This window comes from Crocuta crocuta, unplaced genomic scaffold (assembly GCF_008692635.1).
Source record: "Crocuta crocuta isolate KB4526 unplaced genomic scaffold, BGI_CrCroc_1.0 scaffold231, whole genome shotgun sequence".
In the NCBI taxonomy this organism is placed as follows: Eukaryota; Metazoa; Chordata; class Mammalia; order Carnivora; family Hyaenidae; genus Crocuta; species Crocuta crocuta.
Window position 1 is genome coordinate 4152953 of NW_027528357.1, and position 27689 is coordinate 4180641.

The following is a 27689-nucleotide window of genomic DNA, read 5'->3' on the forward strand; positions in this document are numbered from 1 at the left end:
ATCAAAATGGTATGGTATTGAAACAAAGACAGACACATATATCAGTGGAATAAAGCAGCCCAGAAACAAGCCCAATTAGTCTATGTAAAAAGGAGGCAAGTGGGGCGCCTGGGTGGCTTAGTCGGTTAAGCGTCCGACTTTTGCTTAGGTCGTGATCTCGCGGTTCGTGGGTTCGAGCCCCGCGTCGGGCTCTGGGCTGACTGCCAGCTCAGAGCCTGGAGCCTGTTTCAGTCTGTGACTCCCTCTCTCTCTGACCCTCCCCTGTTCACGCTGTCTCTCTCTCTCTCCTAGAAATAAATAAAAATATTTAAAAAAAAAAAAGGAGGCAAGAATACACAATAGGAAAAAGACAGTCTCATCAATAAATGGGAAATAAATGGGAAAACTGAACAGCTACATGCCAAAAAATGAAATTGGATAACTTTCTTACACTATACACAAAATAAACTCAAAATGGATCAAAGACCTAAATGTAAGACCTGAAACCATAAAACTCATAAAAGAAAACATAGGCAGTAAACTCTTAGACATTGGTCTTAGCAAAATTTTTCTGGATCTTTCTCTTCAGGTAAGGGAAACAAAACAAACAATTGAGACTACATCAAACTAAAAGGCTTTTGTACAGCAAAGGAAACCAGCAAAACAAAAAGGCAACCTACTAAATGGAAGAAGACATTTGTTAATGATATATCCAATAAGGGGTAAATACCTGGAATATATAAAGAACTAATATAAGTCAACACCAAAAAAACAGACAATTTGATTAAAAAATGGGAAGAGGACCTGAATAGACATGTACATACATACATCCACACAATGTAATATTACTCGGCCATAAAAGAGAAAATCTTGCCATTCATGACAACATAGAAGGACCTAGAAGGTATTATGCTAAGTGAAATAAGTCAAACAGAGAAAGACGAATAACATGATTTCACTTATATGTAGAGTCCAAAAAACAAAACAAATGAACAAAAACAGAAATGGACTCATAAACAGAGAACAAACTGGCAGGGGTGGGGAGTGGGTAAAATGGATGAAGGGGATTAGGAGGTACAAACTTCCAGTTATAAAATAAACAAGTCACAGGGATAAAATGTACAGCATAAGGAATAAAGTCAATTAACACTGTAATAATTTTTTTATGGTGCTGGATGGTAACTACATATCATGGTGAGCATTTTATAATCTGTGTAACTGTCAAGTCACTATGTTATATACCTAAATCAAAAATAATACTGTATGTCAACTACATTTCAATTTTAAAAAGCATAGATATTAGGGGATTAGTACAGAAGATTTAAAATCCAAATAGCAAAAGTTACAGAGAAAACAGGGAAAATAGAAGGAAGAGAACTGTCAAAGAAATAATTCAAGAATGCCCATGATATTTGTGGAGACTATTTAAAATCTCAAATTAAGAAAGGAAAGGACATTTGCTTCCACTCAAGACAGATGAAGAGGAGTGTACAACAAGATTTTACACTCCTGCCTCAAATAAACAAACAAACCAAGACACAATATATGAAAACCAGGTTTAAAGATATTGGACATCAGGCAACAATAAACATTAACCTGAGAGACAAGAAAAAATCACGTGCACTCTGGGTGTCCTGCTTATTGCCCTAACAGCTTCCAGGCTGCAGCATGGGGAGAGGGAACCCAGGCAGAGACCAGCAGGTTCTGTCAGCCAAGGAGTCACATCTGAGAGTCAGAGGGAGACCAACGTGGCTAGAGCGCTCAGGGCAGAGACAGAATCCCAGAGACCTGAGAGGGTTACCCCTCAGAATTTAGCAGGAAAGTATCTTCCATTACAGGAGGAGAGGAGCTGCATAAGACTAAGGGAACAAACCTATCTGAGACGACTGGAGAACAGTGGCTGGCACTGACACCAAGCTGGGAATAGTGCCTATTCCCACCAGGCAGACTGGAAAAACTCATAATTCACAGAGCACTGAGTAGAATACCCAGAAAAGCCCTGCCTCAGTAATGGGAAGTAATTAGCTCTAGACTAAGCACTACCCTGGACCCAATAGAATCATAAAAATAAGACTCAAAAACATCAGACTTTCTCTAAGAAACTTAACTACATCCCAGAACAAATTTTAAGAATATTAACAGGAAAAAAAAATACCCAGCACTCAACAAGGTAAAATTCAGAATGTCTGATATTAAAACAAAGGCCACCAGGCAATGAAAAAAGGCAAGGATATACAATTCAGAATACGAAGAATAATCAATCAGTTGAAACCAACTCACCAACCAACAGCTGTCACAGCTGTTAGGATAAGGCAAAATCATTAAAAGAATTGTTATAACTGTATTTTATAAAAAAAAAACTGTATACTATATGTTCAAAATTTTAAATAGAAATGTGAGATATGTACTAAAAAGTACCTAAATCAAACTTCTAGAAATGAAAACGACTGTGTCTGAAATGAAAATGCACTGGATGGTATTAGTGGCAGACTAGACTTAGCAGAAGAAAAGAAAAAAGAGCACTGGTGAAGTGTGGGACAACTTCCAGCAGCCTAACATATAGGTAGTCTTCACAGGAGAGAAGAAAATGAGAGGTCAAAAATATTTCACTTCATAGCTGAAAATTTTCCTAATATTTTACAAACAATAACTACAAAGACCCACGAAATTCAATGAATCCAGCCTAAGAAACATGAAGAAATACCAAGTGACATACCAAGTCACAAAATAATTTTAAAAAACAGTGATGAGAAAATCTTAAAAGCAGTTTGGCAGGAGGTCGGGGAGGTGTTGTTTACATAAAGAGAAAGGTAAAAACAAGACTTCTCACTGGAAACAATGTAAGCAAGAAGATATGGAGCAATACCTTTAAAGTACTGAAAGCAGAAAATGTCTACCTTAAATTCTACACCCAAAGAAAATATCTTTTGAAAAATGCAGGCAAATTAAAGACATTTTCAGACATTTAAAAACTGAAAGAATTCATCATCATCATCAGAACTGCAGTACAAAAAAAAAATGTTAGAGGACATTCTTCTGGCAAGAGGGAAATGAGACAGAAATAAATCTGGATCTACACAAATAAATGAAAAGTACCAGAAATGCTAACTACATGGGTAAATATATTTTCTTATTACTTAAGTCCCTTTAAAAATAATTGAGGGCTTAAAAAAGGTATTGACATTGCATTGTGGTGTTTATAACAAATGTATAATATGGATGATTTAAATTCTGGGGGGGGGGGAAATGTAAATAAAGTATTATAAGTTCCTAATACTATAAGTGAAGTGATACATCACTTGAAGGTAGATAATAATAAGTTAAAGATATATAATATAAACCCTAAAGTAACTACAAGATATTAGAGAGGAAAAGATTCATGAAGTTGAAGATACAATACAAACTAGCCAAAATAAGACAGCAAGAGAACAAAGAGTAAAATAAATGAATAGAGCATCAATGAACTGTGGGATAACGACAAATGGTCAAATATACACACAATTGGAGCTGCCTAAAGAAGAGAGAATAAAGGGGATGGACAGAAAAAAATCTGTAAAAAATGATAGGCCAAAAATGTCCTAAATTTGATGAAAATTATACATCTACAGTTGTAAGAAACTCAATGGAACCCAAACACAAAAAAGAAGAGAAGAAGGGGGAGGAAGAAGAAGAGGAAGAAAAGGAAGAGGAAGAAGTAGAGGAGGAAGGGGAAGAAGAAATTATATGAAGGTACATAATAAGCAAATTTTTCAAATTTTCAAATGATAAAAGGAAAATCTTAAAAGTAGCTGGCAGGGAAAATGAAAGGCAATTACACAGAAGAAAAATGAGAGTAGATTTCTAATTGGAAAAAAAAATCATGCTAGAAGACAGGGTAGCAATAGGGGAATTCTATTAACCTCAAATTCTTCACTCAACAGATATGTCTCTCAAAAAAGAAGGCAAAATAAAACCTTTTCAGATAAACAGAAACTGAAAAAAATCCATCATCAGTGACCTGTTCTAAAGAAACACTTAAGGAAGCCCTTCAGGCAGAAGGACAATGATATCAGAGAGAGAGTTGAATTTACTCAAAAGAATGAAGAACATCAGAAACAGTAACTGCATGGGTAAATATAAAGAAATTTAAAAATTTTAAGTCTCATTATAGAGCCTAAAGCAAGCATGAAAATAATACAACAGAGAATTATAGTTAGTAAGGCAACAAATGAGGTAAGATGGAATCATAAAAAGTCCTCAATCAGTACCAACAGGGCAGCGAAAGGGAAAAGGAACAAATCAGACAAACAGAAAACAAATATCAAGATGACAAACAAACATAGCCACACCAATAATCACATAAAATGGAAATGCTCAGATTGTCAGTGTGGATAACAAAGCAAGACCCAACTACACGCTTCCTATAACTTAGCAATTATGTTAGAATCAATAACAAGTATCTCTGGAAGACCTCACATATTTAATAACTGCATAACACACTTCTAATTAACTCATGACTCCAAAAGAAATCAAACAAAAAATTAGAAAGTATTTTGAAGATAATAAAAATAAAAGTATAATATAATTTGAGGGACCCTGCTACAGGAGTATATAGCAGTACCAAACACCTGTGTTCGAAAAGAAAGTCTCAAATCAATTATGTCAGCTCTCAACCTAACTACAAAAAGTAGGGCAAATTAAACTTTTATACAAATGTTCATATCAGGTTTATTTATAAAAGCCCTAAACTGGAAACAAATGTCCACCAATGGGTGAATGGATAAACAAATTGTGGTCTATCCCTACAGTGGAATACTACTCAAGAATAAAAAGGAACAAATTATTACTGATTCATGCTACAATATGGATGAAACTCAAAACTATTATGCTGAGTAAAAGAAGCCAATGTGTGGCTAGTTACATTTAAATTAAAATTAAGTAAAATTGAACATCCACTTCCTTGGTTACACTAGTCACATTTCAAGAATGCAATAGCCATACATGGCTAGGGCCTACCATATTGGACAGCACAAGTAGACCATACTCCCATCATCTCATAAAGTTCTACTAGACAGCACTACTCTAAAATATATATGAAAATCTCACAAAATACAAAGATAGGGCACTCTTAGAAAACTGGCAAAGTATATAAATAAGGCAAACCCAAATGGCTAATAAGCATATGAAAAAAAGCTCACCTGAAGTAATGAAAGAATGAGGCATCACTTTATACTCATTTGATGGGCTGAAATTTGAAAATTGGATAATATCAAACTTTTGCAAGCTTGCAGAAAATGAAACCTTCATACTTTGATGGTGAGAGGAAAAGACTGGTACAACCATTCTTAAGAGCAATCTGACACTATCTAATGACATTCTCACATGTATCTGTGACCCTGCAAGCCCTTTGTGTAGACCCTGCTTGGAAAGTTATACATTGCAAATAGCAGTTAGAAGCAGAACACTCGCTATACCAAATGTATAGTAGAGATTTAAAATCAGCAAAAGGGCTGTAAATTAAAGTTGAGGAATCTTTTTTTTCCCTCCAGCTTTACTGTGATAAACTGACTATATTGCAAAATAGGGCTTACGTTGACTGATTAAGACAGTATGGGTTTATAAGGATCATCTCTGCTCTTATGAAGACAGAAAGGGAAAGATTAGGACTGAAAGTATGGTGGTTAGAAAGACAGTAACTCAAAAAGTCAGCCATATGGAAACAACTTTGAAGGGGAACTTTATTTTCCCTTCACTCCCTAATTTACTGTCCTACTCTAGCTCCAGAGGAACAATTCAAAGAGGAAATAAGATTCTTTGCAATTGAATTCTCTAAAAATGGTAATCAATAATATTTCCTCTCAAGGGAATGAAAGTACAGTGCAGGCTGAAGCTGGTACTTATCTAAATTTCATTTCACTCAGTAAAGTAGCAAGAGACAGTATGATTTATACCTAATGGGTAGTATCAGAAAAATGTGGAAAGGACTTTTAGCAGTAGCATCCTACCAAGAAACAAGGCAGGATGCCACAAAAACACCCTCACTATTTCCTATCACTTGCAGAATGAGATCATTCACCATCTTGCTCCTACTGACCCTTTCCATCCCACCCCTGGCTCAGGGGAGCTCAGCTTCATCCAAACAGACTGACTCACTGTTCTACCAGGAGTCCTTGAGATTTCCTAACCACCTGCCTAGAAAACGTCCCTTGCTAATGCCTTTTCAGCGGCCTGTTCAATCTTTACCTACCTCTTTTGATTCTTTCAGATCTCTCTTGTCCTAAGTTAGTGTCCCACTTATGAGCTGCTAGAGTACTTGCTGTCTACACCATTTATTGGCTGATATTTTCTTTCGGCATTTTGAAGATAATCATTCATTGTCTTCCAGATTCCATCGTTTCTGCTTGGAAGTCAACTGTAAATAAATGCATGGCTCAATATCTTGAATCAATTTTTAAAAATTAACTCTTCAAAAACTTCTTCTGTCCCAATCATCCTCTCCTCTCCTTACAGGATTCCATTCTACAACTTCTTTGTCTCTTATCTTTTATTTCTGTTTTTTCCATCTCTCAATATTGTATTCTGAATATTGTCTTCTAAACCACCTATTTATTTTCTCTTCAGCTGTCTATTCTGCTATGAAACCTATCATCCACTGAGTTACTAATTTTGATTGCTGTACATACAGCTCTAGAATTTCCCTTTGGTTTCTTTATATAGTTTATATTTCTCTATCAAAGTACTATCTCATTTTTCATCTCTCGATGAATGCACCAAGCACAATTATTTTAAAGTCTGAGTTTTATAACTTCATTCTCTAGACCTCCTATGGGTTTCTGGTTTCTGTTGATTGTCATTTATATTGTTTTGTTCTCGTGTGCCCAGTCAGTTTTTCCCCCCAGGTAAAATCCATGTAACATCAAGATAACCATTTTTTAAGTGTGCAATTCAGTGGCACACTGAATAGTACATTCAATTGTACTAATTCAAATGTACTATTGTACATTCAATGTTGTTATCACTACCTCTATTTAGTTCCCAAATAATATTTTCATCACCGCAAAAGAAAACCCTGTACCTGTTAAGTCGTCACTTCTCACTTCTCCTAGTTCTGTCCCTGAAAACTACCAATTTGCTTTCTGCCTCTATGTCTTTATATTAAATGGGTTTCTTGGAAGCAGCATGTAGCTGGGTCTTACATTGCTTGACTCCCCTTCCCTGTACTGTCACCTAAAAACTCTCAAGTAAGCTGGAATAGTCATTTGTTTCTCTTATCTCAGGGATCACTGTCATTTGTCACCTAAGGTCCAGTCTCCTCAAAACCATTGTTTCATACAGTTTGTTCATTTTTCTTTTTTTGGTTGTTTCACGTCCGACGACAAATGCAGTCTCTTGTTACTCCACCGTGGTGAGGAGCAGAATTCTGTCCTTTTAAAACACAACTTGTGTGCTTTAGTTTATCAGCTACTCATCCTTTTCAATTTTTTTTAAAAAAATTGTTAATGTTTTATTTATTTCTAGGAGAGAGAGAGAGAGAGAGAGAGAGACAGCGTGAGCAGGGGAGGGTCAGAGAGAGAGGGAGTCACAGACTCTGAAACAGGTTCCAGGCTCTGAGCTGGCAGTCAGCACAGAGCCCGACGCGGGGCTCCAACCCACGAACCGCGAGATCATGACCTGAGTGAAAGTCGGACGCTTAACCGACTAAGCCACCCAGTCGCCCCCATCCTTTTCAATTTTAATTTTAATTAATTAATCCAATTTTAATTTTGCCCTTTTTTAAAGTTTATTTATTTTGAGAGAGAGAGGGAAAAAAAAAGAGAGAGCAGGGAAGGAACAGAGAGAGAGGGAGAAAAAGAATCCCAAGCAGGCTCCACAGTCAGCGCAGAGCCCGATGAAGGGCTCTGTCTCACGAACCATGAGATCATGACCTGAGCTGAAATCAAGAGTTGGACACTTAACCAACTGAGCCATCGTGGCACCCTATAATTTTAGGGATTTTTGAGGCATGGTGTCATTTGATCACATTTTTTACCAAGATATTCACCATCCTGAAATCATTCTTTGGTAACTTATAGTGCAATAAAATACACCCATTTCTTCCAAGTTCACCTCTTTTGCCTATAACCAGCAAGAGCCAACCTCCACACCCTCTTTCCCCCCAGGACCTGATGCATGTGTTTATGTGTTGCTGTGTTTACGACTATGTGTCTCTAGTCATCAGATACACTCTAACTATAGTTTGCCTCTCTCCTAAAATTGGGATCATTCCCCTAGGATGTCCATAGAACACTTGGGCTCTAGAAAAGCCTTTTCAGAGCTCCGGGGTGTTTGATATTTGTTTTTTAAATCCATTATAGTTAACTTTTAGGTGTTGGTAGATTTTTAGAAGTTAATTTTCGGGGTGCTTGGGTGGCTCAGTCAGTTGAACATCGACTTCACCTCTGGTCATGATCTCATAGTTGATGAGTTCAAGCCCTGCATTAGGCTCACTGCTGATACTGCAGGGCCTCCTATAGATCCTCTGTACTCCTCTCTGTCAGCCTCTTGCTCACTTGTGCATGCTCTGTCTCTCAAAAAGAAATAAACATTCAAAAAAGTAGTGGACATTTTGATAATTATTGAAATTGGTTGATGAATAAGTGGTAGTTTGCCACCTTACTCTCTACTTTTGTGTTTGCCAGTAATTTTTCATTAAAAAAAAAAAGTTTAAAAACAGATATGGGAATGGATGCAATATTGATAGCAAAATAAAACACAAACTAAATGTATGATAATAGAGGTTTGTTAAATAAATTATGATACATTTATATTACAGAATGCACAAAGCAGCCTTTTAAATAATTTTATTGAGCATTTGTTATTTATAGGGATAGATATTTATAATATATTGTAAAATATTACAAAGCAAGCCTATTAAAATTTAAAAAAAAAAAAGAGGGCCGTCTGAGCGGCTCAGCTGGTTGAGCATCTGTTGATTTCTACACAGGTCACTATCTCACGATTGGTGGGTTTGAGCCCCACATCGGGCCCCACACTGCTTGGGATTCTCTCTCTTCCCCTCTCTCTGTCCCTCCTGTGCTCGCTCTCTCTCACAAGATGAATAAATAAACTTAAAAAATTTTTAAAAAGAAGTAATTTTCAATTACATGAAGATTTCTGAGTTATTTTCTCCTCTTTCCTTATTACTTATTTACACTTTTTTTGCCACGCCCCCTGTAGCGGTTGCAAATAATCCGGGTCCTGTGCACTCCCCAGCCTCCACGATCCTGGAGTGGGACTACGAACCACTGGCCCGTGACACACATGTGATCAGGTGCCATCACAGTCTTACCAGAGGTGGAACTCTGGCAGCGTCCCTCCCTACGACTGACTACCACCTTGGCCTTAACACGCTACAACCAAAGAGCATTTAAACACAAAGCGGGCCTTTCGTCAGGGCTCAAACCTCACCCGTCATAAAAACAGCTCCCCTGCAGGTATTGCCCCGTTTCTTCCCACCCTTTCTCAGCCAGAGCTGTCTGCACCCGCCTCTTCCGTTTCCTCACACCCAGCCAGATTGTGATCTGGCTTCTATACCCCACACAGGCCTCCCTGAACATCTCTCACCAGCTCCTGCAATTGCCCTTTAGGTCTTGCCCTGCTTCCATGGGCAGTGCCTGACACTGCAGACCCCTACCCTTCTCTTCCCCTGCTTCTCCGTCACCCCTCCACTCGCTTTCTGCTCCCCCTGGTGTTCCTTCTCGGTTTTGCTGATGGTCATGGCGGCTTTGCCCAGTCCTTTCTCTTCTTCCAGTAGAACTCGTGGGCTCCTGTAGCTTTGAGAACCTAAACCTTGATGGAGGGTTGGGGGTGAAGAATGAAGACTCTGTATACAGGGGGTGTGCACCAGACCTTGGACTAGACCCTGAGCAGATTGCTTCAGGTCAGCTGGAGGAGAGTGGGGATGCTAATGACATGGCTGTTGCTTTCAGGTGTGGCACCTAAACACCAACAAGTCAGTATCACTGTGGATCCAGAAGAGGGGAAATGTCAAATACACAAGGCAAGACATTCCCACAGACAAATTATTATAACATCTGGTATTTCATGCAAGCACAGAGCAGTATATCAAGCTGGAGCACTGAATAGGCTTCACTGTGTCAAAATGCTAAGAGAAGTATGATTTATATGTTGAAACTCCCCTCCCTGGGGGGAATGAGCCATTCGGATGTGTCTGTTCCAGCTTGCTTTATACATGTGTATGTCATACAGAGAAATGGCAGAGGAAACTATCCTTCTATGGCTGCTGGTTCAAACACCGGGACCTGTTAAACATGATTGTGTCTAATTGCCAGCCTCACTCACCCATCAGCCATGAAGAGCCACCTGGAGAGCATTGATGTGACACTTTGCCAGCCCCTGTACCAGGCAAATAATTGTCTACCTCAAATGAAGAAGAGAGAGTAGAAGGGTTGAGGGAAACCATACCAGGCCATCGCTGCCTCACTCCCTCTATAGCATGTCCTGTCTTAAGAGCCATTGGAGGGCATCAGTGATTAGAGGGTTAGGTCAGTCCATTCTAGATTAGTGTGTTCCAGACCCTGATCAGCTCAGCTCAGGCTGTGTGTGTATGTGTGTGTGTGTGTGTGTGTGTGTGTGTGTGTGTGGTGAAAAGAGTAGAGCTTAACTGGATATTATACTGCAGACTTCCAGTCACTCCAACCATCTGGATCTGTTTCCAATCTGTTTCTCCTCTCTTGCAGTAGAGCTCCCTTAAAGGTTCATGCCCTGAAGACTTTATCACATATGACTCTCCTTGTGGCTGGTGTCTACTCACCTCCTCATTATGCAGTGACTCTAGCCCCTGACTGACTGACTCAGTCCTCTCCACCCTTCTGCTGTCCTTCTGTACCATGGATGAGATACCACACCTTGGCTTCTCAGTCCTTCATCATCTCCACAACCATCCTCTCCCCACAGAACAGCTCAGCTACCGATGCCCACAGCCTCACCCCAGATCTTATTTTCACAAGTGAATGTACCCCCTTCAAAAGTGTGCTGGAAGACTGCTGTTCTGGCACCATCATCTCCTGCGGTTCCCACTCTGCAGAATTCCAGCTCCAGTGCTTGGACCCACAGGGCATGGAGTGCAGGGCCAATGTTTCATTTTCTCCCTCATCTGGCTTAGACAATCTGTGGTCCAGCACATCACCACTTGCCTTATGTTATCCTGCATCACATTGCAGCTTTTCTCTACCCCAGTGCCGGTTACCCAGAACCATTCAGCCATCAGACCTGAGGAGCAGGTAACAGAGACAGGGGTGTCACAGCCAGGAAAGTTCTTTCACAGATCTCAAATGAGCACTAGTCCTGCCAGCCAAGCTCACCATACTCCTTAGACAAGTTCACGTCCCCTTGCTCTCAACATTTTATTTCACATCTTCCCCCTTCTCCTCTACTCCCCCATCCCATCTGAAGCTTTACTGGGTGAGACCCACTGCTTCTGAGAGAAGCGAAAGCCCTCTGCTCCTAGGAGTGGGTCAGGAACACTCCTGGGGTCAGGATCCTACACAAGAATAAAGCCTAGAGCTGCTGTCACTCCTTATGGCCACTCCATGGACTTCTAATGCTCGCATGGAACGCCAGCCTGGCCTTTCCGTGGAGCAAACAGGCTTCATGGAGATGGGGGTCTGAGAGCATCACTCTTTCTCCCTGTGGTGGGGTTGGTTCTTCCCTGCCGTGCGGAGAGACACTTGGGAAGCTCCTAAGAGTAACAAAAGGTCCTCTAGTCACTGCAGAACCAGTAATTAAAGTGTGGCGTCAATAATAATAATTAATAATAATAATAACCTTTAAACTTCATGTTTGGGCTAGGTTTTACCTCCTCTGCCATGTCACCTGTTAGGGGAAAGTCCTGATAGATTTTTCTTTTCTCTCCAACCTCTTTCATGACTTTCACTCCACCCTTTGCCATGGTTTCTGACCCCACCCAGGGTGGAGGCGAAAGTAGGGCAAGAAAGCTCTCACACAACTTGGAATTCCGTTGATGATGTGGCATCAGCTGTCCCCATGAAACAAGAGCTTTACCTCCCAAGAGGTAATTTTGTGGGGTTTTCAGAGATTCCATAGTATCTGGGGATTTTTTTCAGCATTCTCGGTTGGGATTATCAAACAACCCCATGCCAGCTTTCTCACCTGAGTGGCCCAAGCCTGGTCCTTGGAAAACACCCATACATTCCCTCTGCTCTTACAAACCACGGGAGCACAGGCCCCTCATGTGCAGCCCCCCGATTCCTTCCTCCACAGCACAGGCTGGGACCAACACCACCAGTGGCCCTTAAACCTCTTTTATAGGCCAGAGGTAGGAGGTTAGCCGGGATCATAGAACCAGTTTTTGGAAACCTCTTTTGTAAGTGGTCTTGACCATCACTTGGGAAAGGAGCACCTATCATTCAACCTGAACTGAGCCAACTCTAGCTCTACTTTCAAATCTTGCTGTGCTTGAATGCAGGTGCAGTGAACAAAGAGTTTGCTTGTGGCTGCTGTTATTTCTCATGGTTTCTGTTCTTCTAGAGCAGGAAGGCAGCAAAAGCCAAAAACCAGACATGTCCTAAAGGGGATTGGCAACCTGATCAGCTTAACACATCACTGAAGGTTCAGCCCTTCCTCAGGCCCAGAAAAGCTGCCCTATCACAGGCTATATGAGATTTTGCTCCGGAATAGAAATAAAAACATTTGTATACAACAGGTGGCTTGTCATGGCAACCAATACAGCATCTTCTGGCCCCTTTCCATACCTAGAAACTCAAACGTGGGCAGAAATGGCAGTGACTCCTCCAGTTTGGTCCGTGTACCCCAAGTGCCTGGGGCAGACTCCCCAGATGATGAAGCCACTGCATGTAGAACTGAAACAACTCACTCTTTCAAACAGAGAGGAACTTAGCACAAAGAGCTGTTTACGGAGGTGTTCCAAGGCCTGGGGTGAGGTGGGAGTTGCCAGAGAAGGAAAGAAGATCAGAGAAACTATAAGGACTGAGTTATAAAACATGATCACATATGGCAAGTCATACTTGACCAACTTAGAAGACAGAGCCTGAGGGCCCTCTTGGAGATCATTCAGTCTTCCCTTGACTTTCACAGATGAAGAAACAATAATAATAATAATAATAACAGCTACATTTTTTAGTGTAGACACTTGGGAAATACTACTTCATTTATTACCTCATTTATTTCTCAGGACATTCCTATGAGGTAATTACCACCATTGCTTTCATTTTACAGGCTAGGAAATGGAGACTCCAAGAGGTAAAGTCACTTGCCCCTGGTGCCCTGGCCAGGAAGGACAGCACCAGGAGGACAGCCTGTGCATTATGACCCCTGGTTTGGTGTGATTTCCATGACACCATTATACCACACGGCAGACAAGCTCAGTTAAAAATCCTCTCCTAGTTACACCTGGAAGGGTAGTTACATGCCTTTTCTACTTCTCAAGTCCTGAGTTCAAGAGCAGATCCATTGCTTGTGTTCAATTGAGATGCAAAAAGTAGGGCATGAAGAGGCCACAAAAGGGAAAATGGGGATGTAGAACAGTGTCAGCTGTATTCAAGAGAACCCTGTGGGTCCTGGGAGTCAGCCTGTTTCCAGGCCTTCAGACAGGTGAGCTAACCAGGTGACAGATGTCATACCAGAGGAAAGAAGGATGACGATGCCAGTGGTGGGAGAGAAAAGAGTTAGAGACCAGGGAGCCTCAAGGAAGGAAACAGGCTAAGAAGAACAACCATGTCAGAGGTCAGAAGAGCTTAGAGGTCCTGCATAAGGCAGCCTACGCTTGATATGAGAGCAAACCTTCAGATGAGTGGGAAAGGCCTGAAGGAAAATGCCAGTCTATAAGAGGAAAGGTCCCTGGACAAAGAAATGGCCTCTGTGAGAGGGAGAAGTACACCTGAAGACAGCCAGGGGGATGGGCAGGGCACAGTATGTGTGTGTGGAAGTCATGGGACCTTGAGGGAACATAGCAGGTTGCCAGGGGCACAGAAAGGAGAACAGACCTGACTCTGCCCAGTGTTTGCAGGCAGAGCCTTGGTGGTGAAATCTTTCAGCCCCACCCCCAAGTCTTCTAGTGTTCTATTTCCTGCATTGCCATGGCCATCCCTGGCCTTCAGTGCTCCCACTTGATCTCTCCATGTGCAGTCTATCCAATCCCCACTGCCTCGTCCAAATGCATGACTGATATTGCTTCACCCCCACCCCACCATTTCAACCTCTCCAAAGAAATACTCCCAACTCATGATCTGTGGGATTCCTTGGGCCTTTGGCATGTCCTCCAAATGTATTGTTCCTTTCCCCTCTGTGACCCTATTAGATAGTGAGTGTTTTGAATGATGCCTTATCTGTCTGGACATCCCTTTAATAGGCCCAGAACTCAAATGATGGTTGCTTAGATATTAACAATAACAGTTTGAACACAATACCAAAATGGAAATACACGGTGGTTGGCTGGTGACAGCCAAAAGCCAGCAATGAAACAATGGAGTTGAAAATCTTATTCACCTTGCGCCCTCTTGTGGAGAAGAGGGCAAAGAACACTATATCACCACTTTGAAAGACCAGAGATTTACTTCTTTCCCTATCACCTCCTCCTTTTCTAAATAGTTATAATACAGGGCTAATGAATAAAATATATTTAAATATAAATATGTTATTCTATGTTTAACTTTAATGTAATATTATTCTATATTTAAACATAACTACATTATATCTAAATATAGTTATGATACAATATTAATGAATCCTCTTTACCATATTATGATTTATGATTTCATAAATACTGTTCAAAGATGAACCAGAAAGTATTGTGTAATTATATGTTCTTTATTGTAACATCCTTGTGTATTTTTGCTCCTGCAAAATCATTATGTTGCTTCATTTTTTATTTGCTGGTTTTCTAAATATCAAAATTAAGGCTCAAACTCTCTATTGAAGCTGTAAGGTCTTTTCAATTTTTTTAAAACAAATCTGGAACCTCCAACAACACTACTTTTAAAAATTACTGGAGCACACTTGGCTGGCTCAGTTGCTGAAGCACGTGCTTCATGATCTCATGGTCATGACTGCAAGCCCTATATTAGACGTAGAGCTTCCTTAAAAAGGGAGGGAGGGAAGAAGGAAAGAAGGAAAATTAATGGAGGATCTTTAGTGTTATGGCTCAAATGAGATTAATTACATATCCTTTCATTTTTTTGTGCAGCAATAATCATCCTGGGATCCCACACTTGCATGCCTTTTCAGTCTTTTGATATCTAGAAGTTCAGAATTTTAGTAAGTCCAATTTATAATTTTTCCCTTTGGGACTAGTGCTTTTAGTATCCTATTTTTAAAATCACTCACTATTCTAATACCTTGAAGATGCTTTCATATATTATATTCCAAAATCCTTATTATTTTGCTTTTCAGATTTAGGTCTACAATGGATTTGGAAACGATTTTTGTATATGGTGTGAGGTAAGGATAAAATTTTATCTACTTTTTCTATATAGATACTTAATTGAGTCAAATTCATTTATCAAAAAGACCATCTTTCACCCACTATTCTGCACCGTTATTCATGTCAATCATCAAATAACCATGTATGTGTGAGTCTATTCCTGGAATCTTTAATCCCTTCCACTGATATGTTTACTATACTTGCATTAATATTACACTGTTTTAGTTACTAGAGACTTTTAATGCACCTTGGGAGCCAACAGGGCAAACCCTACCACCTCATTCTTCTCCTTTAAGAGTGTCTTGGCTCCTACTAACTCTGCATTTCTATATAAAAATATTAGTATCAGTTTTCCAATTCCCAGTCAATATTCTTTCACTTGTTTATGAATAATCTTCTCTACAAACTTCATTTTATACACTGTTGGAATTTTTTAAGTTATGGTAAAATATGCATAACATAAAATTTACCATCTTAACCATTTAGTGTACAGTTCATATTCATTTTGTTGTGCAACTAATCTCCAGAATTCTTTCCATCTTGTAAAACTGAAACTGTACCCATTAAACAATTCCCCATTCCCCCTCCCCCAGCCTCTGACAACCTCCATTCTATTTTCTATTCCTATGAATTTCACTACTCTACTGATTCCAATCATATCCGTGGAATTACATAGTATTTGTCTTTTTGTAACTGACCTATCTCACTTAGCATAAAATCCTTAAGATTCATTTATGTTATAGCATGTGTCAGAATTTCCTTCCTTTCTAACGCTGAATGATATTCCATTGCATGTCCAATGCCACATTTTGATTATCCATTCATCTCTCAGTGAACACGTGTTTGGCCTTCATCTTCTGGCTATTATAAATAATGCTGCTATGACTATGGGTGTACAACTATCTCTTTAAGATTCTGTTTTCAATTCTTCTAAGATTATACAAAGAAGTGGAATTACTGGATCATACAGCAATTCTATTTTTAATTTTTTGGGGAACTACAGCATGTCATTTTAATTATTTTTACATAACTATTTTTAAGTGTTGGGGAAAAGTCAAATTACAAATGTTACAGAGTATATTTTTAAAAGAATGTAATGATAAAATATGTAATAACATATTTTACATAAATCACTGCTATATGTTAAACAAAAACTGATGAAAAAATTGTAATGTAGATTTAGTTTTAAAAGAGTGCAAGTGGGGGAGGGGCAGGTTTGGGGGACAGAAGATTTGAAGGGGGCTCTGCACTGACAACAGCAAGCCCAATGTGGGGCTCAAATTACAGACCATGAGATCATGACCTGAGCCAAAGTCAGACACTCAACTGAGCCACCCAGGTGCCACCCAGGATGAAATTTTGTTTAATTCCCAAGTGGTTTTGAGAAATCGCATATTAATGTCAAAAGTACCTTCTAGTCAGGGCACCTAGGTGGCTTAGTGGGTTAAGCGTCTGACTTGGTTTCGGCTCAGGTCATGATCTCATGGTTTCATTGAGTTCGAGCCCCATCAGGCTCTGTGCTGATAGCGTGAAGCCTGCTTGGGATTTTCCCTCTTCCTCCCTCTCCCTCTCTCTCCCTCTCTCCCTCTCTCCCTCTCTCTCTCTCTCTCTTTCTTTCTCTCTCTGTCTTTCTCTTTTGCCCCTGCTCACACTGTCTCTGTCTCTTTCAAAAATAAATAAATAAACTTTAAAAAGTACTCTTCAGTCAAATGAGGTTAGGAAACAACTACATTAACTCAAACTGAATTTGGAGCAAGAAGCACATTAACCAGTGCAGCAAGTGAGGAAGAACAGCTATTTAATAAAGAGGTAATCATTGAGTGCATATTCATTAGTGTGTTTTTGATGGATGATGAAAAAAAAAAAAAAAAAAGGGAGACAGACACAGTCCTAAAAGAACTTAGGATGTAGAGGGCTGGGGCTGGTGGAAAGGCAGTATAATACATCAAATAATTAGATGAAAATTACATTCAGAGTATAATTAGGTGCTAAATGTGTGATGTAGTCAAGTTCTTCAGGGACACATGAGGAGAAAATCACTATAGGCAATTGGAAGATGCTTCAGGGTGAAAATAAGCTTCTCTCAAATTTGAGAGAATAAGAAGCAACATTTAAGATTCAAAGGATAGCTCAAGCAAAAGCACAGCGATACAAATGAGGCTAGCCCTCTGGCTCTTCAGCTTCCATGTGCATCCTTCCATTCATTTTTGAACTTCTGTACATCAATAACACAACTCCAATTTTTCCTGTGACAAAATATAACTGTCTGGTAGTTGTAAAGGTAAAGTTCTTACCTCTTCCTCAAAATATGGAAAGTACAGTCCCAACAGCCAATGTATCCATCACTGATAATCTTAATTACTCCTCAAATTCTGGCAGAGTCCCACTGAATATTCTGCTACCTAATGAATAAATGGTAAAGTTAGCTTTCCACTATAGGTACATAAAATAACAATAGGAAGGAGATAGAAGAAAATGGTTAACATATAAAATAAACACACATATACAATAAACAAATGGGAAATATACAAAGCTATTACTGTCATGGTTTCCGTGATTTGCTATGAGGCTGTCAGTGATATCACGTCTTCCTTCTTCCACTACCCAGTCCATATTTTCCCCATCCTCAGCCAGAAATTCAGCTGGAGCTATCCAAACCTTCACTCGTAGACACCTCCAGGCAACTCTCTCATAGTCCTTATCTGCATTGTATAGCAACTTCAGCACCTCACCTAAAGTGACTTTTTTTTTCTAGTTGGTTCAATGGCCTAAGAAGTCTAAAATGTCTAGGAGTCATTCTCCCTTTCCAATTCAATTGAACCATTGTGTCTGCTAGTGGTAGCATTCCTCCCTTGGAGACCATGACTTCCATCACAGCATTGCTCAAGGTTTCTGGGGCAGGAAGAATAAGTCTACAAATGGATTATTGAGTTTAAGAGTGAGAGCAGCCACTCCCACTTCTACCCCTTGATTCTCAGATCATGTGTTCTGCCTATGAGAGAGTAAACACCATATAACAGTTGCTGATTCAAAGCATCTACTGTATTCTATGAGACAGAATCACATTGTTTTGGGGTATTGTCTCCCAATTGGCACAACTGTGTCTTCAAGAAGCCATTCCAACTTTAAATTAGGCCATCTGCTCCTAGGTGATGGAAAATGTGAGTAAGACCAGTTGATTCCATAAGCATAAGCCCCATGCTGTATTTCCTTTGCTGTGAAATGAGCTCTTAAATGAGAAGCAAGGCTGTGAAGAATACCAAGATGATGGATAAAGCATTCCATAAATACTTCCACAAGGACACAGATGGTACAGCTGGCTGAAGTATTATATTAGGGAAGCCAAATCCATATTCAGAAAACATGTATATTCCAGTGAGAATGACTCTATGCCTCCTCTATGAAGAAAGAGTTCCAGTGTAATCAATCTGCCACCAGGTGGCTAGTTGCTCCCCAGGGGAAGCAGTGCCATATGAGGGGCCTACTGTTGGCCTCTTCTGTTGACAGATTAAGTACTCAGCAGTAATGTTAGGTCAGCACTGGGTAGGGGAAGTCCACATTTTTGAACCCCATGCATAGCCTCCATCCCTGCCACTGTGGCCACTTTGTTTATGGCTCACTGAACAAGCACCAGGGTTACTAGGTTAAGAGACTGATTTATATCCATGCAGTATCCACCTGATTATTAGAAGTCTCCTCTACACTGCACGGCCATGGCTCACTGCATAGCAGATAAGTGTCTGTTGTTCCAAGGTAAAGGAATATGCTGGAAGTCTTTTCTCCAGAGTGCAAGCAAAAGTCATTTACTGGGAGGTATCTCATAGGGACAATCTGCTATGAAACTGCCCATGAGAGTGCATGAGAAAACTGCTGCCAGGGAAATCTGCGAGATCCTGGAGAGCTACATATCGAGTCTGTAGGGTCAGCACCCCAGAACCAGGAAGGGAAGCCCCTTTCTCCTGCAAAGTCTCTCCAGAGCCCACTCCTGACAATTCATAACATTAAGCTTGTTGGCAAAGCAAAAATATTTAAGAGGCCTATTTCATGTTTACAGACCAGCAAAGGGTGAATTTCAATAACTGCTAGCTACAAAGCCATTGTAGTAGGTTGAATAGTGTCCTCCCAAAATTCATGTCCACCTGGAAACTCAGAATGTGACCTTCTTTAGAAATGTATATTTTGGGGGACAGATGCAATTAGTTAAGATGAAGTCAGATTGGATTGAGGGTGGGCCCTAAATCCGATGACTGGTGGCCTTTTAAAAGGAAACGAGACATGGAGCCACACTTAGAGAGAGAAGTCCATGTGATGACGGAGGCAGAGATTCAAATGATGCAGGATTCCTGGCAGCCATGAGAAGTTGGAAAGAAATAAAGAAGGACTCTTCTGTAGAGCTTTCCGAGGGAGCATGGACCTGCCAACCCCTTGATTTCAGACTTCTAACCTCTAAAACCATGAGATAACAAATTATTATTTGAAGCCATCAAGTTCATGGTAACTTGTTATGGCAGCCCTGGGAAACTAATGCAGCACCAAATCAGGTTATCACCAAATGTTTAGTTCCAGTATGGGGAGAACTAACACACAATGAATAGTTGAAGCCGTATGCCTTGGAAGAAAGGCAAGAAGCAAGGTTCTATATGGGCAGTGTGCTAAACACCCAAGGTGAGAGCAGACTCTGAAATTCTACCAGAGATCTCTCTTCTTCTTAGGCTTTACTGTTGTACCACATATGGATTTTCAGTACTGTATGGAATTTATTACTCTATCTCTTCATATTAAAATGTCATGAAGCCATTATGCTTTTATTCCAATATATCTACCTGCAGCAACTCTCTGATCCAATGGTCTCTCCTTCTTGCAGATTATCTGTCCTCCTGGTAACTATTGAGCCTTTAAATATATCTGAACAGTCTTTGTTAATTTTCAGAAACTGTCCCTTTCATCAGTTTGATCCTCTTTTTATTCACATATTTATGGGGCACAAATTAACTAGAGAGCAATGTATCAGCTATGTTAAAGGGAACAAATGACAGAAAGAACACAAGGATGAATGGGCCATAGATCCTGTCTGACATGTACATAAGTGAAAGAGACACATCTGGGAAGATTCCAGATTTCTACTGGGGGAATGGTGGTGCTAGTCCAGGAGATAAGGAGGAAAAAGAGGTGAGTATAGAGGAAGTGAGGAAGAACTCACATTTAGTTTAAGGTGCCTGTGGAACAAGTAGTGATATTTCATAAAGCTACCTCTTTGGGGAGGAGGCTCAAGAAGAGTATCAGGCTCAAGATACAAAATGATACTCATTAATTTAGAGCTGGTAATTGAGGCTTATAGGTAGAAATACACGAGCTGGCCCCAAAGAGAGCCTATAACATGGAAAGTGCAGGAACCACAGACAGAACAAGCACGCTTATAGTATGTGGGATTGTAGAACAAGAACCACTGTGTTTAGAAAAAGGACAGAGGAGTAATGAAGGACAAAATTCAAAGGGGAAGAAGTATTGTAAATAATATGAAATGCTGAAAAGATAAGGATTAAAATAAGTGGATTATATTCGGCAGTAGGGAAGACAGTGAAGGGGTAAGGGTGCACCTGGAAGGGTCAAAGGGAGGGGCACCCAGATGGCTCAGTTAGTTAAGCATCTGACTTTGGCTCAGGTCATGATCTTACCTGTTTGTGAGTTTGAGCCCCGTATCAGGCTCTCTGCTGTCAGCGCAGAGCCCGTTTAGATCCCCTGTACCCCTCTCTCCCTGCCCCTCCCCTGCTCATTTCTGTCTCAAAAATAAATAAACATTAAAAATAAATAAATGTTTGGGGCACTTAGGCGGATCAGTCAGTTAAGTGTCCAATCCTTGTTTTTGACTCAGGTCATGATCTCACAGTTCATGAGTTCGAGCCCTGCATAAGGCTCTGTGCTGACAGTGTAGAGCCTGCTTGGGATTCTCTCTCTCCCTCTCTCTCTCTCTCTCTGCCCCTCCCCTGTTCACTTGTTCCCTCTCTCAAAAATAAAATTAATTTTTAAAAGGCTTAAAGGGAATGGGAGGTGCAATTATAGTTTATTCTCTATAACTGATGTTATAATACACATAACTGAAGTCTAATTGGTCTAGAAGACCTAGAATGAACAAGGGCAATCCCCTCCCCACTCTAGCACTGCACCCTGCTCTGCAGGACTGCATCCACTTTCTACTCTTTTTATTTTTAAAAAAAATTTTTTTAATGTTTATTTTTGAGAGAGAGTGCGTGTGTGTGTAAGTTGGGGAGGGGCAGAGAGGGAGACACCGAATCTGAAGCAGGCTCCAGGCTCTGAGCTGTCAGCATAGAGCCCGACACAGGGCTTGAACCCATGAACTGTGAGATCATGACCTAAGCCAAAATCAGACACCCAGGTACCCCCACTTTCTACTCTTATAGCTGTTTCTATGGGGATTTACTTACATGTCCTAAATAACTTAAGATAGTTATTCCTTTTGATATTTTACTTTTACATATTAAGTTCATATTATGAAATACAAGTATTTACCTCTCTTATACAGCCACACTTCCCTCATAGACAGAATTATCATGCCTCCCTTTCCCAAAACCTCCCAATATACTTAGAACTTATTTTGGTTAGGTCAGATTTCAGTGTTCACACTATAATGATTATGTAAGCATTATCCACAGCTAAGCCTTATAACATACCCTAATTAAATTTCTTGCACACCATTTTGTTTGCCTGAACTTAGTGATAAATGAGTGGTGTTCCCCCCCTCCCCCTTTGCTTAGTCTTCTATGGATCCAACACTGATCCTGCCAGAATCACTAACTTTAAACTCGAAGTATAAATTTCGCAGCACTGGAATTTAACAAACACAGCCAGTACTCTATCTGCACTATTTTTTCCCCATGGAGGTATGTGTGTTGAGCTCTCCATCCCTCTACTTCTTAACGCCAAATCTGTCACCTGGAATCTCCTTTATCACTCTTTCAAGAATTTCCTTCATTACTTACTATGTTGAATCCCCTATCTGTGTTTTCTTACTCGGATTACTCTCTCTTTAGGGTTGACTTCCAGTAGCCGCCTGAGAAAGGATGCATGGAGGTAATTTTTTTTAATACTTAGCATGTCTGAAAATGTCCTTATTCGTACTGTGAATAAGACTCAGCAGTGTTTGAGTTGGGATTAATTTTCCTCAAGATTTTGATGGCATTGTTCATCATCTTCTAGATTGAGAAGTCTAATAATCATCTTTTTTTCAAATTTTAGTTTACAGCTCCTTAGATTCTGGAAGGCTTTAGTATCTCAAATTTGTCCTGTATTTTGAGAAATTCCAGAATGATACATGTCTTCCTCCCTTGTGCTTTGCATTCAAAGGACTGGCCCTTTTAACCTGTGAATTCTCATCTTTTAGGTTGGGGACATTTTTTTGAAAAATCTTTACTTAAAGCCCAAACCTTCTTCAGCAGCAGATCGTTTACACTGGGGAATGGGGAGTTAGAACTCAGCCCTTATTGATCATCAAGGAATCCATGCTAGGAAGGGGTATATCATCTTCAGGTTGTTTGATCCTCTTCAGAATGTTAACTCATCTGATACTGGAATCAGCTTTCTAGCAGCTTGAATTTGGCTCTTCATTAAGTTATTCCAGGAAATAGCATTGCCTTGGTTTCCTTGTTGGTAGATATCATGAACCAGTTCCTAGATTCAAAGCCTTGCTACTGAAAGCATTATCACCTGGAAATGTATCAGAAATGCAGAAACTTGGGCACCCTCAACCTTATTGAATCAGAATTTGCTTTTAACAAGATCCTCAGGCAATTCCTATGCACGTTCAACTTTGAGAAGCAGTGATATATGAGTCATGGACATCTTTGAGAATCAGGTAGACGATGAAGACCAGAAGTCTCAAACTAGAAACGGGGCAGGTGATGGAAATGGAAAGGGGCAGGTGGGAACTTTCACCAACTGGAGAAAGCATGCTCTCAGTGTCCATAGGTAGCAGATACTTTGCTCAAAGAAACATTTGTCCAGAGGAAGTGCAGGATCAGTATTCTTAGATTTTCAGTTTTCCAAAAGAAGTGAGTTGTGCAGATATTTTTTAAATGTTTTGAATCAAAATTTACATTTTGGGAACCAACTCAATTTTAAAAGCACGGGACAATAAAACACAATGGGCTATTCTCTGTCAAGATTGGTAACCTGTGTCTTCTGTTAGACCCTGTCCCCAGAAAAGTACAAGTATGTACCTAAAAACACACATTTCAGTGGTGTCCATTAGAGCTCTCTACAGTGATGTTTGTGCTGTCAATATGATAGGCACTAGCCATATGAGGCTACTGAGAACTTGAAATTGGCAAAAGTGACTGAGGAGTTGAGTTTCTATTTAATTTCAATTTGTTAAAACTTAACTAGCTACATGTATTTAGTGGTTACTACACTGGGCATACAGACACAGGGCCCATAGACCATTGGTTAAAACTCCTCTCAGGGAAGAAGGAAGGGTGAAATAAAGGGGATTCAGAATGTACTTACCTTGATTAGCACTGAGTAATGTATAAAATTGTTGAGTCATTATATTGTACACTTGAAACTAATATAACACTGTATGTTAATTATACTTCAATTAAAAAAATCAAACCAAAACAACCAAACTCTTCTCAAATGCTTTCCTTGTAAGGCAGTTCTTTATTTAGCCAATATAGAGGTTCTCAACCTCATCTGCTGTGGTAGACAAAAAAAAATGTCCCCCAAAAACATTAGGTTATTCCTGGAATCTGTAAATGTTACCTTGTTTGGGAAAAGGGTCTTTACAGGGGTGATTACATTAGGGATTTTGAGATTATCCTTGATTTTTTGGATAGGTCTTAAATGCAACTACATGCAACCTTACCAGAGGGAGAAAAAGAAAGATGCTGGCCTTGAAGGTTGGAGTGATGCAGTGACATGTGAAGGAATGTTGGCAGTCACCAGAAGCTGTGAGAGGAAAGGAATGGATTCTTCTCTAGAGCCTCCAGAGGTTGTGCCGTGCTGCTGACATCTTGATTTTGGCCCGTGAAACTAATTTCAGACTTTTGGCCTCTAATACTGAGGGAATAAATCTCTGTTATTCTAAGGCACCAACTTTGTGGTTGTTATAGCAGCCCCAAGAAACTAATATGACTACCTGTAGGAATTACCAGGGGAGCCTTACCTACCTACATTATTTTATCTGTCTTCTTCCAACAAAATGACTATTGTGATCTCTATTTTATAAATGAGATAAAGAGCAAATTTTAGGACCTTATCCACAGCTAGCTTGTGACAGATTTGAGGAGTGAGCCCAGGTCTATCTGCTCACTTCTGGATGTAGTAAATAAGGAAGAAGGAAATACGCAAGGTGACTTCCCAGACTTCTGCCTGGAACATGGAGCCAACAATAGTTTCACTATCAAAGCAAGGAATTGGAGAAGCATGGCAGTTGAGGGTGTAAATANTTTATTCTTGGGAAAGCACAAGTGGGGGAGGGGCAGGGGTAGATGGGGACAGAAGATCTGAAGCAGGCTCTGCACTCACAGCAGAGAGCCTGATGTGGAGCTGGAACTCACCAACCATGAGATCATGACCTGTGCTGAAGTCCAAGGCTTAACCAAATGAGCCATCCAGACTCCCCTTATATGGTGAAATTTATGTATTCTTTTATTTTTTTTTTTTAATTTCAGCTTCTGGGATGATCTGGATATTTGGTACAATTCAAACCCATAAATTCACTCCTGACCTCTTGCCAAATCCTTTGGCTTTTCACAGTTCCCTATTCTCTTGCAGGCTTCAACTACTGTCCATTTTCTCCTTAAACTACCTTCCTTTTTTTATTGTTGTTGTTTTTTTCTTTCTTAAATAGTTTATTGTTAAGTTGGTTTCCATATTAACATCCAGTGCTCATCCCAACAAGTGCCCTCCTCCATGCCCATCGCCCTCCTTCCCCTCTCCTCCACCCCCCCTCAGCCCTCAGTTTGTTCTCAGCATTCAAGAATCTCTCATGGTTCGCCTCCCTCCCTCTTCCCAACTATTTTTCCCCTTCTTCTCCTGCTTCATCCTCCATTAACTTCCTCCTAATCCACCTATATGTGCAAACATATGGTATTTGTCCTTTGCCTGACTTATTTTGCTCAGCATAACACCCTCAAGGTCCATCCATGTTGCTACACATGGCCAGATTTCATTCTTTCTCATTGCCATGTAGTATTCCATTGTATAGATAAACCCCAACTTCTTGATCCATTTGTCAGTTGATGGACACTTACGTTCTTTCCATGTTTTGGCTATTGTTGAGAGTGCTGCTATGAACACTGGGGTATATGTGCCCCTATGCATGAGCACTCCCGTGCCCCTTGGGTAAATTCCTAGCAGTGCTACTGCTGGGTCATAGGGGAGTTCTATTGTTAATTTTTTGAGGTACCTCCATACTGTTTTCCAGAGGGGTTGCACCAGCCCTCTGGTGTACCAACATTGTGGGAGGGTGCCCATTTCTCCACATCCTCACCAGCATCTGTAGTCTCCTGATTTGTTCATTTTAGACACTCTGACCGGCATGAGATGGTATATCAGTATGGTTTTGATTTGTATTACCCTGATGATGAGGGATGCTGAGCATCGTTTCATGTGTCTGTTAGGCATCTGGATGTCCTCTTTGGAGAAGTGTCTGTTCATGTCTTCTGCCCATTTCTTCACTGGATTATTTGTTTTTCAGGTGTGGAGTTTAATGAGTTCCTTATAGATATTGGATACTGGCCTTTATCTGATATGTCATTTGCAACTATCTTTTCCCATCTGTCAGTTGCCTATTAGTTTTATTGATTGTTTCCTTTGCCGTGCAGAAGTTTCCATAAACTACCTTCTAGGACTTCACACCATTGTCAGGAATTGTCTGCTCTGGATTCAGATGCCTCATTGCCTTGACTAAATTAACTTACCCACCAACAGAGTAAACACATTCCCTTCTGCACTTTTGGACTGTCTTGCTATTTGTGTTAGTAGCTACCTCAACAAATAATCTTATCTTGTGAGAGTCCCCTATTGATGTAAGAACTTCTTCAAATTTAATGTCATTGTAGGTTAACTAAGATACAAGTTTCTCCCCTAACCCTAGGTCTGGTACAGTTGAAATTAAGCATCCTTTTCTCTCATCATTTCAGGCTCTGATACGGACATAGTTTTGAGGGGAGGGAGGTCATACCAAAAGGTTTTTCTTTTTTCTTGTTAATGTTGTTTATTAGCAAGTGGTTTTCAAGCAACTCTGTTCTCTCCCTAATTCTCCACTTCCCACTACAACTACATTTTCCAAGAATCCCTGTGGAAAGTAGGTGGAAGAGGAAGCCAATATGTGGGGATGTGGCCTTGTAGCTCATTTAGCCTCAAATTTATTTTTAAATGTACTTAAAAGATTATCTGAGGAAATAGAGACGTATATATTGGTGCCAAAATATGCAGGTACATGGGTTTCACCTTTTTTAAGGGCCATCAGGTTTTCCTGTGAAAGCGTGGGGAGGGGTCAAACCTTTTCCTTACAACAGTACTACCTGGCGTACAACCAACCCCAGTAGCGGGGACGGTAATACAGGCAGGCTGTACTTAAAGGCAGAAAGCGCAGTAGTCTTCCCTTTCCTGTGATCTTGGGCAAGTCACGAAATTTTGGGCTTATTTGTTGTTGAATGGGAATAACCTTACTGGGTTAATGAAATAGTAAATGGAATTTACTTAGGTTCTTCTAACCTAAGAAGAAGAACTCTGAGAAATAACAACTCCGGTTTTGTGAACCAGGATGAGGAGCAGCCGCATGCCCGCCGGCCGGGGTTATCCCCTTCCGCTAGCTCGGGAGCCGCCTCACGGACAGCCGCCACCGGCGGCTGCAGCTTGTCTCCATGGCAACCGCTCCCTCAACCCGGGCCCGGCCCCCAACCCTGCCGCGGGGACCGGAAGCAGCTTCCGACCCCGCGCTTCCCCGGCATCTTCCGGATAACGCGGGGTCGCTCTTCCTCGTCTGGAGGTGAGAGTCGAGGACTCCTCTGAGCCCCTAGGCTGCGGGGAGAAGCGTCTTCACCCAGGGTTGGGAGGAGGTGCTCGCGGACCTCGGCGACGCCCCGAGGCAGCCCTCCCGGCCCCACACAACCCCTCTTCACGCCCGCTCCTGTCGTCCCCCGGCGTTTCCCTCAGCCCTTACCTGGTCCTGCACCTCCCGGCCCGCGAGTCTGCACACCNCGCGTGCGGCCCGCGATCTCGCGGGAGAGGTCCCGCGCGGGAGAGGCGT

The 27689-nt window shown here is 40.8% G+C and overlaps 1 long non-coding RNA gene across 1 annotated transcript; it reads right to left on the reverse strand.

The window, feature by feature from the left end:
• Positions 1 to 6216: 6216 nt before the first annotated feature.
• Positions 6217 to 27641, reverse strand: LOC144223111 (uncharacterized). Its single transcript, XR_013332570.1, has 3 exons — positions 27603 to 27641; positions 17713 to 17820; positions 6217 to 6370 (listed from the first exon to the last, which is right to left on the reverse strand). It is a non-coding gene; the product is annotated as an uncharacterized LOC144223111 (long non-coding RNA).
• Between the last annotated feature and the right edge of the window lie 48 nt (positions 27642 to 27689).